The 19,521-nt window shown below is 41.3% G+C and overlaps 1 protein-coding gene across 1 annotated transcript in view; it reads right to left on the bottom strand.

Moving 5' to 3' along the window:
* The window catches only part of LOC134529925 (ly6/PLAUR domain-containing protein 6B-like), a 76,709-nt gene that overhangs the window by 45,283 nt on the left and 11,905 nt on the right, over nucleotides 1-19,521 (bottom strand). The gene's annotated exons all lie outside the window — the stretch shown is intronic.

Below are 19,521 nucleotides of genomic sequence, written 5' to 3'. Positions count from 1 at the left end.
GCACTTGAAGTGGTAGTGAATGACGTACCACAGTCTTTACACCCATGCGATGGAAGTCCACCATCCATTAAAGCCTGAAATTTTGCCGGCGAAACTTCAACCGATGGAACAGCACAAGTCGATGCCGGTATCACAGATTGCATCGAAATGTCTGCGGTTGATGGTACAATTCCACAACTGACAGCACCACTGCCACTGATCTCTCCGCTGTCGTTGACGTAGCTGCTGTCGTCGCCAGGGTCATCTGTGTCCCTGATGTCGATGGTAGACCATTCATTAGAGACTGGAAAAATTTCGCGCTTTCGATGACCTCTAGGATAGACTCCACAACCCCCTACATACTCAGGCAAATGTCACTTGCTCATTGTCTATTGACTCGTGACACCTGTCAACTGGGACCCTTCGATTCGATACTTTTTTGGTTGAAGGTTTTCCATTGGCTCAAAGTCCTTCAGATAAACTGTAAGCCAATCGCAGAAGCAATATAAAGGTACGTACAGTTGTTTGGATTCTAGCATATCGAGGAGGGCAGGGCAGGAGAGGATTCGAGGACTGACAGTGGTCAGAGCATCATGTAAAAGCTTCGCTCCCAGACAAACTTCCGCCAAGTCACCCTAGTTATTCCAGTTTTGAACAACCGCGAATCTCCGAGCTTCGTAGGCAGTAAATACGAGTGACACACACCCAGAGGTGCAGCACCTCGCTAACTAGCCGCGGCCCTGGCTAACTAGTTCCAGGGTTGTTGTTCAGTGGGTGTAGTCACTCCCTTCTTTCTGTTAGGATCGTGAAATGCATCCGCGAATTTTTCCGGTCTCTATAGTGTACCCCTTTTCTCGGGGTACTGTTTTACTATAAAATTAAAAGGAAGTTTATAGTATAGTTTTCCTTTAGTATAGTTTATTTGAGTATTGGTGTTATCCGTACGGCGGTATTTTTGAAATGTTGGTAACGTTTTTCAGCGCTAGTGTCGCCTGGGAGCACCTGGTAACAGTTAGTTTGAATATCATTAAATAATTGTGTTTATTAGCTATAGTTATAATGTAGTTATATATTTGCATTTGTATAAAAGTATTTTAATTATTAATGCGACAGAGCAAAGTTGGACAAATTGTGATCGGGGTAAAATGAAACAATTCACGAGCACGGCGCGCATGCGCGCGAGGGACAGACTTTTTTCCCCTCCCTTGGTTGAAGGAGGAGAGGGGAATGGCAGGCGATCAGCTGTTATGTACGACGGGCCGGCGAGTGTGATTCGGTTCGCGCCAGGGGCCTCGCTAAAAATGATTTTTGCGAGTGTGGGGCCGGCTTGGGCAGCAAATAACTCGTTGATATGTGTGTGGAAGAGTAGCTGTATAGCTGGTGAAGATGATAGCCGCTGTACTATCGCGGCGGAACGAGGCTCCTTGCGGCTGGTATAGCCGTCAGCACCGACTGGCCTGAGGACCAGTGGGGTTTAGCGAGGATTCGCTAATCATACGGAGACGCCGAGCCGATACGTGAGTGACTTCCCTTGTGATTCCCCTTGTGCCACGGAGTTATACTGCAAGAGATTGGTGGCAGAAATAATTACATCGAGCCTGAGAGTGTCATTTTACATCGGAGGTCTGGTTCCGCCAGTTACATGTAACAATTTTCGGATATGGACACGTGAAGTAAATAATTGATAAAATTCAAATGGTAGAGACTCGCGTTGAACGTTTTAAGGGTACCTGTCCCCCGAACACTTGAGCACGTCGCGTAACCAGGAAGGCCTTTACTAACGGGAACTTGGTTTATTTGAGATTTTAAATAAATATAAAGTGTCTTGGTAACTGATGTTAAGATTAGGGTATTTTTATATTTCCTTATCATGTGTTGGGTATGAATATATATATATATAGTTTATAGCATCGGGCCCGATTTAATTAATAGGTACCGGCGAATGCTTATATTTTTTTTATGCTTGTAATAGTTTGATGTCAGACTTTCAGATAAATAAATATTGTCTTGTCGTATTTGCCGCAAAAGTTGTGCTTTCTCAAGCAAATTCCTTTATTTTGTTGTTTAAATTAAGCCCTGATATTTTCTATACCCGCGTTGAATGCCGAGAGGTTTGGGTGAACTGTGTGCCGTAACTTATTTTGCTGATATGTCGGATGGCGATACACTATACCAGGTAATTCCCGGCAATTTTACGCGGTTCACGACGCTCCCTAGGGGCTTGCGGGGGCGTCAATAGATCATCCATCCAGTTCGACGTCAAATGAGTCATCGAGTTCTCAAGAACAGCGGACCTATACACCAGACTAGTCAAACAAGACGATCCACACTGCAGCGCGACCAGAGGTGGACAGTAGTATAGGATAGCCGGAGCTGGGACTGGGTCCTGGGTGTGGTGCCTGTGGTGCCGACCGCCAAATTGGATTGTGACGTCACGGCGGCCATCTTGGAGGAGTGTAACGGGACATAGCGCAACGGGACAAGTTTGACCTTGACCTTTGACCCTCAAAATTCGCCAAAATTCGGCAAAAATTGCCCAAAATTCCTCAAAATTCGTCAAAATTTACAATTCTGTGAAACAAATTCCGCCAAAAATTCTCAAAAAATTCCACAAATTAAAAATTTCTCTTTTCGAGGGAAAAATTCCCGTTTCGAGGGAAAATTTCCCGTTTTTAGTCCTTAAAAATCCCAGCGGCTAGAAATGTCCATATAGATGCTTAAGCATCCATGTCTACAGCCTCTGATAAGCCTCTGACGTCATCATGGAATATGTCATTTTGAATAAAGACGTCACCATTGCAATTTTCGTTACAGCCGCCATCTTTAACTTATTTATTTATTATCCGATTTTAACGGAAAAAAATTTAAAATTTATAAAAAAATTCAATTAATAAAAATTTAATAAAAAATATTTAAAAATCATACATTAACGACACGGAGCTCGGAGTCCTCAGTTCGAACCCGATGAGCGCAAAAAATAAAAAAATAAAAATGACGACCGATCCTTCCCCCGTGGTGGGTGCTAGCAGACTGACTCCCACCACTTTTTTTCAAAGCATATATATCGTCACCTAGTATGACGTCATGTCCGCCATCTTGTCTTCGATGCTGGAAGCCATCATAATTGTATCGTCGGCTAGAGTGCGCTGATGCCATGTTAGTTTAATTCTTACCCGCTAGAGTGCAGTAAACATTTATTACCGAGGTGCCCCCGCCATCTTGAAATTTGACCGCCATCTTGAAAATCCGTAAATATTTAGCTAGAAATTCGGGAAAAATTCCAAAATTTATTAAAAAAATCACTCATTAATTTACATATTGATTTGATCCGCTCCTTTCCTTGGTTCGATCTCTGAACGAAGCTAAAAATAAATTTAATTTAAATATCAGAAAAGTGTCAGGTTCAAGGAATTAAACACCACAAGTTCTTTTACAAACATAATATTTATTACATAATTTCTATTCTACTACAGGATCAGCTGCAAAAGCCAGCAATCTTATAATCATTAGTTCCGCATCGGTGTAAAATGACTAATTCTTAGCTCCAATCGGCTTATACTAGACAGAGACCAACCAGAACCTTTATTGACATAGTCCTCCTCTTCTTGACAAAGTTTCTGGATACCGTGTTTAACAGTTTGCTTCACATCGTCCGAACTGTAAATTACTGCTGCCGATGTCTTGAATGCACACGTCTTCTCTTTGTCATCAAACGGATATGGCTTTCCATATATACAGTCCAACCACAAGTTATATTTCAAAGGTCCGTTTGTTGCTACGTCATCAGTAAGCTGATTGATTATGTTCTGTCTGATATCATCAAGAAAATTACAAATGTCTTTCGACTCACCTAACGTATTTAGATAATAGTAGTCTTTCAATGTTCCACGAAATGCAGACTGCGCCAAGTAGAAGCCATTATCATTCACCTGCAGAGCACCGATCACAGTCTTAGGTTTAGTTCCATGCCCAGATGCCATAGCAATCGGTTGCTGCGCATCTGTTTTCTTGCTTGTACGCTTACGAGTCTCCAATCTAAAGCGAGGAGTCGAAATTTCTGAAGGTAGTTCAGCAGTAGGCGCACGAACTTCACCTTTACAGTTTTTTGAATGTCGTCGCAAATTATCAATTCGAGTAAACCATTCATAACACTCATCACAGCGAAACTTCATGCGAGAAGGATTCTTCATGCATTTGCTCCGCTCATGTCTTCGTGCATCATGGGAAAATGCGAACGACGTATCACAGTAGCTGCAAGGATACCGCGGTGATGAAGACGAACCTTTCAGACTCGATCCAGATACTGACGTTGTCGCCGACGTACCATTTCCAGGCATGCTCTTATACACATCGATGCATCGTTGTTGCACCGATACCTTTACTTTCTGCCGCGCAACAGGTCCTTTGCATGTCTCCAAGTGTTGCTGCAAATTAGCATTTCTTGTAAATTGCTTGCGACACTTAATACAGCCAAACATTTTTCGATAAGGGTTCTTAGCACATTCTCTATTCTCATGTCTGCGAGCATTTGAGGTGATAGTAAATGATGCGTCACAGTATTTGCACTGACGCAATGTACGCTCTTCATTAGTTGAAGAATCCATTGCTGATGATGAAACTTCGGATGATGGTGGTATCACATCTGTTGAAATCTCCTCCAATGTTGACGTCGTCGTTGCCAACGGGATCTGCACATTCTCCATCGTAGCTGTCGTCAAGGTTCCCGTAGTCGACGGTACAACCTCCGAGTTTAACGTTAAAGACGGTAAAGATGCCATCGAGGTCTCAAGAACAGCTAATTGACACGACTTATGCACCAGAAGAAACAAACTAGGTGATCCTTACACCGCCGTCGTCAGAAACAAACTGAGCGTCCTGCTGTCTAGGACTCGCTTATATACATGCACCGTATTGGAATAATACGCTAGTCAAATCAAGAACCATGTACAATAATACTAGAGTCAAATCTACAAATTAAAAAAGAGGATCATTTGATCGGAAAAAAAAATCGATCTCTCCAATATACGCCAGGCTCCAAGAGCTACAATTCACGTCATCAGATCCATCTACATTTTGCTCCTACGCTTCAATTGACCATTAGCTGCAAGTGCTCCAACAGCTCCATCAGCTCCAACACGTAATGTACGCAATCTACGCGCAATACATGCAATTTACACGCAATAAATGTAATGATTACACAGTACACACAGGAAACGGAACGTACACACAGTACACACACACAGGAAACGGAACGTACACACAGTACACACACACAGGAAACGGAACGTACACACAGTACACACACACAGGAAACGGAACGTACACACAGTACACACAGGAAACTAAACGGACACACAGTACACACAGGAAACTAAACGTACACAAAGTACACTCAGGAAACGGAACGTACACACAGTACACACAGGAAACGGAACGTACACACAGTACACACAGGAAACTAAACGTACACACAGTACACACAGGAAATGGAACGTACACACAGTACACACAGGAAACTGAACGTACACACAGTACACACAGGAAACTGAACGTACACACAGTACACACAGGAAACGGAACGTACACACAGTACACACAGGAAACTGAACGTACACACAGTACACACAGGAAACGGAACGTACACACAGTACACACAGGAAACGGAACGTACACACAGTACACACAGGAAACGGAACGTACACACAGGAAACGGAACGTACACACAGTACACACAGGAAACGGAACGCACACACAGTACACACAGGAAACGGAACGTACACACAGTACACACAGAAAACGGAACGTACACACAGTACACACAGGAAACGGAACGTACACACAGTACACACAGGAAACGGAACGTACACACAGTACACACAGGAAACGAAACGTACACACAGTACACACAGGAAACGTAATGATCACACATACAGTAGCGGAAACACACTCAGGCTTAGTTGGAAATCAGAATACAAGAAATAAAAACATTAAATTTTTACTTTCAATATTTTATTACTTCTCAACATTACACAAATACAAGTAAAAGAAGCCATTATTGTATGTAGCCAGCTTTCCTCAGTTCTTTGAGTATGAAGGATATTTCTTTGATGCACGGATAGTTTCCTGCACAAAGCGAGCCATGTAGAAGTCTTAGCCGGTCAACCAATATGTTTGGATCTTTCCATGATGTGTAATCAATCTCTTCTACCACCATCTTACTTGCTTGTTTATTATAAATACTTTTAATATCACAATCGTCCCAGTGATCATAATAAGCATTATCAGATTTATTTATTATAACACGACGTTTCCATCGTTTCGGTCTCAGGACATCGCCAAATTCTTCGATCTTGTCAGCTCTAGGTGCTTCATCACAGTCTATGCCTTTGTCAACAGCCTCAGAGTCACTGTAACAATCACTGTAGAAGACATCCTCTTCACCCAGATTACCGTATGAATTCGCTATCGATGATGTCGAAGTGTCTCTATCGTCTTCATGCTTCCTTTTTAGGAGTCCATCATTTTTACAAAGAATGGAGGATCTACTGAATATAGGCTTGAATGTATTCTCACTATTCACGGTGTTGATACTTCCATTAGTTTCAGTCTTCCCGAAGCCATTAGCATCCTTCAATTTATGTTCTTCCTCACGATCGGGTGAGCTAATACCATCACGCTCAGGACAAGGAAAATTATTGTCATAATGCAGATCACTCTTCTTTAGTCTAGTGGATCCATCGGTGTCCTCTGTGCCGTAAGTAGTCTTGACTTTACATGTTCTAACATGTCTTTTTAAGCTGTCAATTCGTGTTAACAACCTGCTACAACGATTACAGCTTAACATGTTGCGTAGTGGGTTTCTAGCACAATCATTCTTCTCATGACGTCTAGCATTCCTTCTCATGACAAAATCCTTGCCACAGTATCTACAGCGGCTTCCTTCCGATTCAGCTATAGATAACAAACCACGAGCCATTGTAGCTTCTGTGACTAATGTTAGATACAAACTGTCAGTTTTCTCCAATTGGAACCATTTCTTAAATAGAGTTTTTGAAATATTACATCAGCGAGAGTTAAGTTATCTAATGCAAAGCAAATTGATGCAAGTAGTTCCGGCTGTCGTCAACAGATGGCGCCACGTGTTGCTTGCAGGTAAATAATATATATTTCATAATGTGGGATGCGGAACGCTCACTATCGATCGCAAAGGGAGGTTGGCTTCGATAGTATCCAAGGAGAAAAAAGTTCGTCCTTCCTGCTAGTGCTTCTCAGATTTCTCACGGTCCGCCATCTTGGATTACGACGTCACGGCGTCCATCTTGGATGGGTGTGACCTTGACCTTTGACCGAAACCGCAGGAATTATCGCAAGCACACGGATTAACCATCAAAATATTGATAAGAATAATCAGGAGCACACGGAGAAAACCATCATAATATTGGCAAGAATAATCAGGAGCACACGGAGAAAACCGCCACAAGTTTTCTTTGATATCATTAAAATACAAAAAAATTAATAAAAAATTAAAAATAAAAACGAAAAAAAAATTCAAACATTCTGGCTTGTACTAGAACTCTCAGCAATGAGAAGTTCACAAGCTAGCAGAATGTTTGAATTTTTTTTTCGTTTTTATTTTTAATTTTTTATTAATTTTTTTGTATTTTAATGATATCAAAGAAAACTTGTGGCGGTTTTCTCCGTGTGCTCCTGATTATTCTTGCCAATATTATGATGGTTTTCTCCGTGTGCTCCTGATTATTCTTATCAATATTTTGATGGTTAATCCGTGTGCTTGCGATAATTCCTGCGGTTTCGGTCAAAGGTCAAGGTCACACCCATCCAAGATGGACGCCGTGACGTCGTAATCCAAGATGGCGGACCGTGAGAAATCTGAGAAGCACTAGCAGGAAGGACGAACTTTTTTCTCCTTGGATACTATCGAAGCCAACCTCCCTTTGCGATCGATAGTGAGCGTTCCGCATCCCACATTATGAAATATATATTATTTACCTGCAAGCAACACGTGGCGCCATCTGTTGACGACAGCCGGAACTACTTGCATCAATTTGCTTTGCATTAGATAACTTAACTCTCGCTGATGTAATATTTCAAAAACTCTATTTAAGAAATGGTTCCAATTGGAGAAAACTGACAGTTTGTATCTAACATTAGTCACAGAAGCTACAATGGCTCGTGGTTTGTTATCTATAGCTGAATCGGAAGGAAGCCGCTGTAGATACTGTGGCAAGGATTTTGTCATGAGAAGGAATGCTAGACGTCATGAGAAGAATGATTGTGCTAGAAACCCACTACGCAACATGTTAAGCTGTAATCGTTGTAGCAGGTTGTTAACACGAATTGACAGCTTAAAAAGACATGTTAGAACATGTAAAGTCAAGACTACTTACGGCACAGAGGACACCGATGGATCCACTAGACTAAAGAAGAGTGATCTGCATTATGACAATAATTTTCCTTGTCCTGAGCGTGATGGTATTAGCTCACCCGATCGTGAGGAAGAACATAAATTGAAGGATGCTAATGGCTTCGGGAAGACTGAAACTAATGGAAGTATCAACACCGTGAATAGTGAGAATACATTCAAGCCTATATTCAGTAGATCCTCCATTCTTTGTAAAAATGATGGACTCCTAAAAAGGAAGCATGAAGACGATAGAGACACTTCGACATCATCGATAGCGAATTCATACGGTAATCTGGGTGAAGAGGATGTCTTCTACAGTGATTGTTACAGTGACTCTGAGGCTGTTGACAAAGGCATAGACTGTGATGAAGCACCTAGAGCTGACAAGATCGAAGAATTTGGCGATGTCCTGAGACCGAAACGATGGAAACGTCGTGTTATAATAAATAAATCTGATAATGCTTATTATGATCACTGGGACGATTGTGATATTAAAAGTATTTATAATAAACAAGCAAGTAAGATGGTGGTAGAAGAGATTGATTACACATCATGGAAAGATCCAAACATATTGGTTGACCGGCTAAGACTTCTACATGGCTCGCTTTGTGCAGGAAACTATCCGTGCATCAAAGAAATATCCTTCATACTCAAAGAACTGAGGAAAGCTGGCTACATACAATAATGGCTTCTTTTACTTGTATTTGTGTAATGTTGAGAAGTAATAAAATATTGAAAGTAAAAATTTAATGTTTTTATTTCTTGTATTCTGATTTCCAACTAAGCCTGAGTGTGTTTCCGCTACTGTATGTGTGATCATTACGTTTCCTGTGTGTACTGTGTGTACGTTTCGTTTCCTGTGTGTACTGTGTGTACGTTCCGTTTCCTGTGTGTACTGTGTGTACGTTCCGTTTCCTGTGTGTACTGTGTGTACGTTCCGTTTTCTGTGTGTACTGTGTGTACGTTCCGTTTCCTGTGTGTACTGTGTGTGCGTTCCGTTTCCTGTGTGTACTGTGTGTACGTTCCGTTTCCTGTGTGTACGTTCCGTTTCCTGTGTGTACTGTGTGTACGTTCCGTTTCCTGTGTGTACTGTGTGTACGTTCCGTTTCCTGTGTGTACTGTGTGTACGTTCCGTTTCCTGTGTGTACTGTGTGTACGTTCCGTTTCCTGTGTGTACTGTGTGTACGTTCAGTTTCCTGTGTGTACTGTGTGTACGTTCAGTTTCCTGTGTGTACTGTGTGTACGTTCCATTTCCTGTGTGTACTGTGTGTACGTTTAGTTTCCTGTGTGTACTGTGTGTACGTTCCGTTTCCTGTGTGTACTGTGTGTACGTTCCGTTTCCTGAGTGTACTGTGTGTACGTTTAGTTTCCTGTGTGTACTGTGTGTCCGTTTAGTTTCCTGTGTGTACTGTGTGTACGTTCCGTTTCCTGTGTGTGTGTACTGTGTGTACGTTCCGTTTCCTGTGTGTGTGTACTGTGTGTACGTTCCGTTTCCTGTGTGTACTGTGTAATCATTACATTTATTGCGTGTAAATTGCATGTATTGCGCGTAGATTGCGTACATTACGTGTTGGAGCTGATGGAGCTGTTGGAGCACTTGCAGCTAATGGTCAATTGAAGCGTAGGAGCAAAATGTAGATGGATCTGATGACGTGAATTGTAGCTCTTGGAGCCTGGCGTATATTGGAGAGATCGATTTTTTTTTCCGATCAAATGATCCTCTTTTTTAATTTGTAGATTTGACTCTAGTATTATTGTACATGGTTCTTGATTTGACTAGCGTATTATTCCAATACGGTGCATGTATATAAGCGAGTCCTAGACAGCAGGACGCTCAGTTTGTTTCTGACGACGGCGGTGTAAGGATCACCTAGTTTGTTTCTTCTGGTGCATAAGTCGTGTCAATTAGCTGTTCTTGAGACCTCGATGGCATCTTTACCGTCTTTAACGTTAAACTCGGAGGTTGTACCGTAGACTACGGGAACCTTGACGACAGCTACGATGGAGAATGTGCAGATCCCGTTGGCAACGACGACGTCAACATTGGAGGAGATTTCAACAGATGTGATACCACCATCATCCGAAGTTTCATCATCAGCAATGGATTCTTCAACTAATGAAGAGCGTACATTGCGTCAGTGCAAATACTGTGACGCATCATTTACTATCACCTCAAATGCTCGCAGACATGAGAATAGAGAATGTGCTAAGAACCCTTATCGAAAAATGTTTGGCTGTATTAAGTGTCGCAAGCAATTTACAAGAAATGCTAATTTGCAGCAACACTTGGAGACATGCAAAGGACCTGTTGCGCGGCAGAAAGTAAAGGTATCGGTGCAACAACGATGCATCGATGTGTATAAGAGCATGCCTGGAAATGGTACGTCGGCGACAACGTCAGTATCTGGATCGAGTCTGAAAGGTTCGTCTTCATCACCGCGGTATCCTTGCAGCTACTGTGATACGTCGTTCGCATTTTCCCATGATGCACGAAGACATGAGCGGAGCAAATGCACGAAGAATCCATCTCGCATGAAGTTTCGCTGTGATGAGTGTTATGAATGGTTTACTCGAATTGATAATTTGCGACGACATTCAAAAAACTGTAAAGGTGAAGTTCGTGCGCCTACTGCTGAACTACCTTCAGAAATTTCGACTCCTCGCTTTAGATTGGAGACTCGTAAGCGTACAAGCAAGAAAACAGATGCGCAGCAACCGATTGCTATGGCATCTGGGCATGGAACTAAACCTAAGACTGTGATCGGTGCTCTGCAGGTGAATGATAATGGCTTCTACTTGGCGCAGTCTGCATTTCGTGGAACATTGAAAGACTACTATTATCTAAATACGTTAGGTGAGTCGAAAGACATTTGTAATTTTCTTGATGATATCAGACAGAACATAATCAATCAGCTTACTGATGACGTAGCAACAAACGGACCTTTGAAATATAACTTGTGGTTGGACTGTATATATGGAAAGCCATATCCGTTTGATGACAAAGAGAAGACGTGTGCATTCAAGACATCGGCAGCAGTAATTTACAGTTCGGACGATGTGAAGCAAACTGTTAAACACGGTATCCAGAAACTTTGTCAAGAAGAGGAGGACTATGTCAATAAAGGTTCTGGTTGGTCTCTGTCTAGTATAAGCCGATTGGAGCTAAGAATTAGTCATTTTACACCGATGCGGAACTAATGATTATAAGATTGCTGGCTTTTGCAGCTGATCCTGTAGTAGAATAGAAATTATGTAATAAATATTATGTTTGTAAAAGAACTTGTGGTGTTTAATTCCTTGAACCTGACACTTTTCTGATATTTAAATTAAATTTATTTTTAGCTTCGTTCAGAGATCGAACCAAGGAAAGGAGCGGATCAAATCAATATGTAAATTAATGAGTGATTTTTTTAATAAATTTTGGAATTTTTCCCGAATTTCTAGCTAAATATTTACGGATTTTCAAGATGGCGGTCAAATTTCAAGATGGCGGGGGCACCTCGGTAATAAATGTTTACTGCACTCTAGCGGGTAAGAATTAAACTAACATGGCGTCAGCGCACTCTAGCCGACGATACAATTATGATGGCTTCCAGCATCGAAGACAAGATGGCGGACATGACGTCATACTAGGTGACGATATATATGCTTTGAAAAAAGTGGTGGGAGTCAGTCTGCTAGCACCCACCACGGGGGAAGGATCGGTCGTCATTTTTATTTTTTTATTTTTTGCGCTCATCGGGTTCGAACTGAGGACTCCGAGCTCCGTGTCGTTAATGTATGATTTTTAAATATTTTTTATTAAATTTTTATTAATTGAATTTTTTTATAAATTTTAAATTTTTTTCCGTTAAAATCGGATAATAAATAAATAAGTTAAAGATGGCGGCTGTAACGAAAATTGCAATGGTGACGTCTTTATTCAAAATGACATATTCCATGATGACGTCAGAGGCTTATCAGAGGCTGTAGACATGGATGCTTAAGCATCTATATGGACATTTCTAGCCGCTGGGATTTTTAAGGACTAAAAACGGGAAATTTTCCCTCGAAACGGGAATTTTTCCCTCGAAAAGAGAAATTTTTAATTTGTGGAATTTTTTGAGAATTTTTGGCGGAATTTTTTTCACAGAATTGTAAATTTTGACGAATTTTGAGGAATTTTGGGCAATTTTTGCCGAATTTTGGCGAATTTTGAGGGTCAAAGGTCAAGGTCAAACTTGTCCCGTTGCGCTATGTCCCGTTACACTCCTCCAAGATGGCCGCCGTGACGTCACAATCCAATTTGGCGGTCGGCACCACAGGCACCACACCCAGGACCCAGTCCCAGCTCCGGCTATCCTATACTACTGTGGACTAAGGTCGTGATTTTTCCTTTTTTTTTTCCTAACCTAACTAAAAACTAAGTGTGTTTGGGACGGGTCTGGGTTAGGGAAAGACTCTTAGTGCGTCTCAGGCCGAAGCCTATACGCTCTATTCATGCGCAGGGTTTAAGCCATGCCAGAGAGGAAGCATGCATCATGTGCTAGGAGGGGATTGGCCAGCCATGGCTGCGATTCGCGCCATGACTAACTCCCCTCACTGACTATTCTAGACTAAAAACTAGATAAGTTGGGCCCAGGTAAAACCTGCATAGACAGAGGGAAAACCCTGGGCACTTACATGCGGGATGCAAAATTTTATGCATTATTGACAAGCAGGTTGATTAAAGGAAACAGAAGGATGGTTCCGGAAGAAGAGTTGGACAGAGTAGAAATAAACTACTAAGCAAAGGGCGGGAACTTGGACATTGCTGTCCGCTTTGGTTTGGGTGGCGCTAGTTGTTTCGGGAGCGTTTCCCGCCAGGCTGCCAGCCAGCCTATACCTAAATATAAGTAATTTATTATTAGTTAGCTGCCTATATGCTTCGACCATGCCACGCATTGCCACACTACAGGCCGCCTCCTTACGCAGTCGGAGTATAAGGGTCGTGTCGTCTTGACCTCACTTGTATACCCGCGACCTACTGGTATACTACATGAGTAGAGATCTGCAAAATTAGCGGATTCATTTGGTGATAGGCTAGAATTCAAACACATATACCTCTTAGATAATTTTGCTATTGGCTTACTGTTCATGTGGACGAATCTCAACCAGTTATAAACCCTCAACCAAAGAAGGATCGAATCACAGACAAACCAGCTGAGACGACTTACAAGTCGGCAGCCAATGAACTTGCGTTATTTTCCCGAGTGTACAGGGGTATGTGCAGTATATCCTGAAGGCCATCGAAACCGCGAATTTTGCAGGTCTCTATACATGAGTCAAAATATTGACTTTATTTAAAAATTATAATTTTTTATTTGGTTAATATTCAGATGCATTAAATTCTAGAAATAAAAACACACTAGTTCAAGTTTTACACATTTATTTAAAAAAAATTACACAAAGACATTAAGCATTTTCGTAAGCAAACAAAGTCTTTAACGCTGCACTTACCGTCTCGTCTCCAAGAACGTTTTCGTTGACTTTGGTTCCAACTAGTTAATCGATTCCCGTTCCAACTGGTTCGTAGGTCACGGGATCAGTAACATAGGTTTCCGACTGTACATCTTCTTCTGCAACGACTGCTTCCATGAGGCATGGATAGAGACCCGGAAAAATCGCGGGTTCATTTCGTGTTATGCTAAAATTCAAATAATTATACCTTAGTGCTGCTTCTGTCATTGGTTCTCTGTTAATCTGGAGGACTGAGGGCCAATTAGAGACCCTCACTCATAGAAGTGTCGAATCACAGGCCACCCAGTCGAGACGACTCACAAGTCAGCAGCCAATGAACAGTTGGCATTTGCCCGAGTGTGTAGAGGATATTGGAGTCTATCCTGGAGGTCATTGAACCCGCGAATTTTCCGGGTCTCTAGTTAGAGTCCCGGAAATTTCGCGGATTCCTCTGGCCTCATGATAGAATTCAAAGTTATAGGTGTGCTCGACCCATGTTTACTTTCCCATTGGTTGATTTCTTAGCGAGAACATTTTTATCCTTGTTATTTGGCACTACCTGATTCGCTTACTTCTCTCCTAGCTGGACATCGTTGGCTCACGGTCGTAGAGGGGTGTGTCCAGATAACTGCGGTCCAATCATGAGCACAGTGCGACAGTGTGGAGGTTTGCATTCTAGCTTGTGACTAAATGAATCAGCGAAATTTCCGTGGCTCTAGTTATCATTAGAGCCACGGAATTTTCGCGCTTTCATGATTTAGTTTGCTCACAAATTCGTTCATTTTGTCCCTGCCAGTACCGAGGCAAAGCCAATTCGCAGCCGTGGTCACAGACGTCGCAGTCCATGCGTTGATAACATAAAATAGGGTAACATGAAACGTATTTACACCTGACAATGTCAATAGTTAAGAAGTAGTTTAAAATTTATTTTACATACACAAACATAAACATTGGAAATAACAAAAAACATGCGAACAAAAAATAACAGGGAAAGTAACAAAAAAATGCACTGCACCTACCATTTTTGCGTTAATAACTTTACATTGCTTGTACTGGCTTTTTAGAGCAGTCCTAAAACCAGGTTGTTTAGTTGTTGCTTATATCTTTATTAAACGACCAATTATAAATATCATCTAAAGAAAAATAATACGTGAATAAAAGTTTATTTAACAGTGGTTTTAATTTCATACAAAACTATAATATTAAAATTATCCTCAGCTGTCGAACGTATATGAATATTGATGTAATTTTGCAAACTCTCGCTAATGTCTCACGTAAATATGTCTGGCATGTTTAACTCAGTGTATCGAGCTCCTGATCGGCGAATTAAACATACAATTTGGATTTTCTGCTGAGTCGGAAAGTTTTCACTTTAAAAAATTCCCACTTAGGTCCATGATTGTGGGTGGCGATTCCCTTTCACGGAGAGCGATGGTAAACCATCTCATAATCAACCTGCCACGAAAAATCCAGAAACACCTTAGCTTCCCACCACGACATTACCTGTGGTAATCGTGCTCGGACACGAATATAAAGGAATCTACATCAATGCGATAATGTGTGCGAATACTCCCCATATTTTATATGTATCACTGCAGGAAACATTTGCACTGTTGCAGCGATCAACAGTAAATATTTTTGTACGTCAGTAAAAGTTGCAAGTTGTGGCTTGCCGTGTTTCTGCACCCAAGCTCAACCACAGTCCCCCACATCCACCAGGAACAGCCCGGCCCCTCGGAGACGGACACCACATTACTGTTTCAATAAACCAAGCTCTCCTCGAGGCACATCTAACTGATCCTTAAATCTTTAAGATGTGGAGCCAAATAACTTTGTAAATATTAATAAAAAAAAATAACGGCACAACCAGCATTTATAAAAAAAAAAGTGACTAATAAACAAAACTATTTCGGCAGCTTGGTACATATTTTTTACTAATTAAGAAAACAAGCATGGTGCAGGTACACTAATTCCATTTATATGGTAAATAAATTTATAAATTTATATAACGGTAAAATAACATTGCAATATTATTACAAATCCTTTAGAATACGCGCGTCGCCCGGCCGAACTAAAAACAAGAGTTAACATAAATTTAGGCTAAATTAGTAATTAACACACAAGGAATCTTAAGCTATAAGTAAAACAATACTTTAAATATTAACCAACAGTCTATGCACCTATATTTGTTCAAGTCCGGGTATTGTTTATCTGGGCAGCCCACTATGAATTAAAATTCCAACTCTTGCTGGTTAAACTCCTTGTAGAGTCTCAGAATTAAATAGATTGTTACCGCCAGCCCACTAAAGAAATACTGCAGTGCCGTGTTCGCCGCGCCGTTTACGTAAAAATAAAGTATCGTAAACGCAGTTGTTTATTGTACAAAAAAAAAACTTCTCACTTAATCACAAGTCAGTTGGTACGATGAATATCAGGTGATTCAGTACTTACGTTGCGGTGTCTTGAATTGCGGCGGGGATTGAGGGCAAAAATTGCAACATCACAATTTTACTAGTCGCGAAGCCTGCCGCGAATACCTCATACAGGTGAGCGGACCTTGGCCGCTGCTTAAAGGTGCACGTTCTGGTAGCACTCGTTGTAGCGGAATAAATCAGCGAAGCAGCCAACACTTTTAACACCGGCGTGTAAATTCTTCAGCGATGTAAACCTTGGTAAACTCTTAGTAAACCTTCACCAGTTTATCGCGTACCGTTCGGAAACCAGCCTCACATTTAGGCTAAATTGAACTAAAAACCAAATCCCCGGCGACTTCACATTCGTTCCACCAACTAGTATACTTGTCCCGCGGGAACACACACACAACTTCCCAGCTCCGGGGGCGGTTCACGACTAATTTTTTCTTCCGCGCCGATAAACTGTGTCCACGGCGCGGCGCTGTGCGGCACCGCCACTGTGACGTCATAGAAAATAGTTCGTCACTTCAAAGTTTATTTTAAATACCCAACTCGTAGGCTCGCCCAAAAATATATTAGTCTCTCTCTCTCCTTTGAAATATACATTACTAATTAAACATCTTACCATAAAATAACCTTAATAATTAAAATGCCCTAGGATAAATTATTTCTCTCACATGTATTGGATTGTTCTGGATAACTAACGGCCTTCGGCAATCCCGAACCTGGCCATGACCAACAATAAATTCCCTAAACGTTTAAAATAATACAAACTTTAAAAGAACAAAACAATTAAACTTAACTAACAAAAATTACCATAAATTACTTAAACGAACCTAACCATAAAAGCAAACGGAAATACCTAAACAAAAGTGGCACATGGCCACACAGTACGTATACACTTTTACAGCTAGATGACAAGAATTTCAAGTATCCGAGCAGGAGAGATTGAAATGGGTTTTTTTCTCGAGTCCCCCCCCCCTCCACACTCCATAGAGGTGGGTCACAGAGTAACAACCTGATACTTTGTCACTGATACGCGACTGTATCAGGAACGGCAAACGAGTACACTATTCAAGTATCAAGTACTTTAGTATCAGTGTAGAATTCGCCTTGAACAACACCACGGCCAATGTGCGCAGAACCCGATCGCAGATGACGGTCACTTGGGCCTTTGAATATATATACTGTATAGAAGTAGCGAGTGTATAGGATTTACTCTACGTTTTTCAGAAGCGTATGATAAGCAGCTTGGGAACTTCACCGCTGCAGTGCGCTGCCGTAACGCCCTGTATCGTCTTAGTTGTTATTTACACGTTAGAGTGCAGCACTGTCGCCCGCTGTCATTCCCCGCACCCCGCACCCATCATTCACTGCAGCTCGAGGACGTTCAACGGGAGGGGGAAGGGGTGTTTGAAGAGTTCGACACTTGTCCGCTAGGGACCACCACAAGTCGATGCCCTAGAGATGGTGGCGATTGCGGCGGTGAATTAACCAACTACCTCAAAACCGTATTAGAAATTTTAACCTGGACTGGCGACTTCTATGCAGTATATATATTCAAAGCTTGGGCGGAGCTTAAAAAAAGGGGAGGAAGCGGAACGACGAATAAGGAATAAAGAAGGGAAAGAATGTAGGGGAGGAAGCGCAGGGGAAGGCGTTGAAGGAGAGGCGCAGAGCGAAATTGTTACAAGTCGTTTTGTTTATTGTCCTACTTCAAAGTACGCTCAGTGCGCAGTGCGTGCTTCTTGCGAAGACTGAAGACTCTAGTTAGTACGCTAATAGCGATACAAGACCAAGGACACTGGTTCTAGATCCATCATCCTTAGGTGATAGATATGTGGATCCACGATCTAGGGAGCAAAGCTAAAACACCGTCTCGTTCAATAATAAAACTAATGAAAGTAGTATATAATAGGGGCTCCGGGCGCACGGCGCTGGCGCGTGGTGCCGGTGCCTGTGTCCGCCATCTTGGATTGTGACGTCACGGCGGCCATCTTGGATGGATGTGACCTTGACCTTTGACATTGACCTTGAATTTTATCCTCAAAAATCGTCAAAATCCTCCAAAATTGGGCAAAATTTGCCCAAAATTCCTCAAAAATCGCCAAAATTTCCATTTCTGTGGAAAAAAGTTCCGCCAAAAATTCGCAAAAAATTCCTCAATTCGAAAATCAGGATTTCGAAAATCCTCAAAAGTCGTTTTGCCCTAGAAAGAACCCTAATTCCTAAAACGGGCTAAAAACTCCTAAGAGATAGCCGCTTATAAGCCATTTCTAGGAATAAGGATACCATGACCGCCATCTTGGATTATGTCGTCACCGATGCATTTTTCGTTACGGCTGCCATCTTTAACTTTTTTATTTATTATCCGATTTTAATAAAATATTTTTTAAAAATTATAAAAAAAATTAAATAATAAAATTTTAATAAAACATTTATAAAAAACAAACATTAACGACACGGAGTTCGGAGTCCTCGGTTCGAACCCGGTGAGGACAAAAAAAAATTAAAAATGGCGACAGGCTCCTTCCTTAATGGTGACTTTTGGCAGACTGACTCCCACCACTTTTCTTAAAGCATATATATCGTCACCTAGTATGACGTCATGTCCGCCATCTTGTCTTCGATGCTGGAAGCCATCATCATCATTGTATCGTCGACGAGAGTGCGCTGACACCATGTTAGTTTAGTTCGTATCCGCTAGAGTGCAGTAATCATTTATTATTACTGTGACACCCGCCATCTTGAAATATGGCCGCCATCTTGAAAATCCGTAATTATTTAGCTAGAAATTCGGGAAAAATTCCAAAATTCATTAAATAAATCACTCATTAACTTACATATTGATTCGATCCGCTCCAGTCCTTGGTTCGATCCCTGAATGATGCAAAACATTTAATTTTATATAAAAAATAATAATTTCAATAAACCATGTTCAAAATTCTTAAAGAGACTTTAAATCCTCTACTACCATCATCCTATCAGACACCAAGACCACCATATTGGAAATTCGTAATTGTAATGCTAGAGATTCGGGAAAAAGTTCAAAATTCATTAAATAAATTTGTAATCTATATACTGATTGATTAGATCGACTAAGGTCCTTGGTTCGATCCCTGGCCGATACAAAACAACTTTAATTTTAAAAAAGTACCAGAAAAGTGTAAGGTTCGAGAAATAAAACACCTCAAAGTCTATTACAAACATAATATTTATTACACA

Source organism: Bacillus rossius, chromosome 2 (assembly GCF_032445375.1).
Source record: "Bacillus rossius redtenbacheri isolate Brsri chromosome 2, Brsri_v3, whole genome shotgun sequence".
Classification (NCBI taxonomy): Eukaryota; Metazoa; Arthropoda; class Insecta; order Phasmatodea; family Bacillidae; genus Bacillus; species Bacillus rossius.
This window is presented reverse-complemented; position numbering and strand designations above follow the sequence as displayed.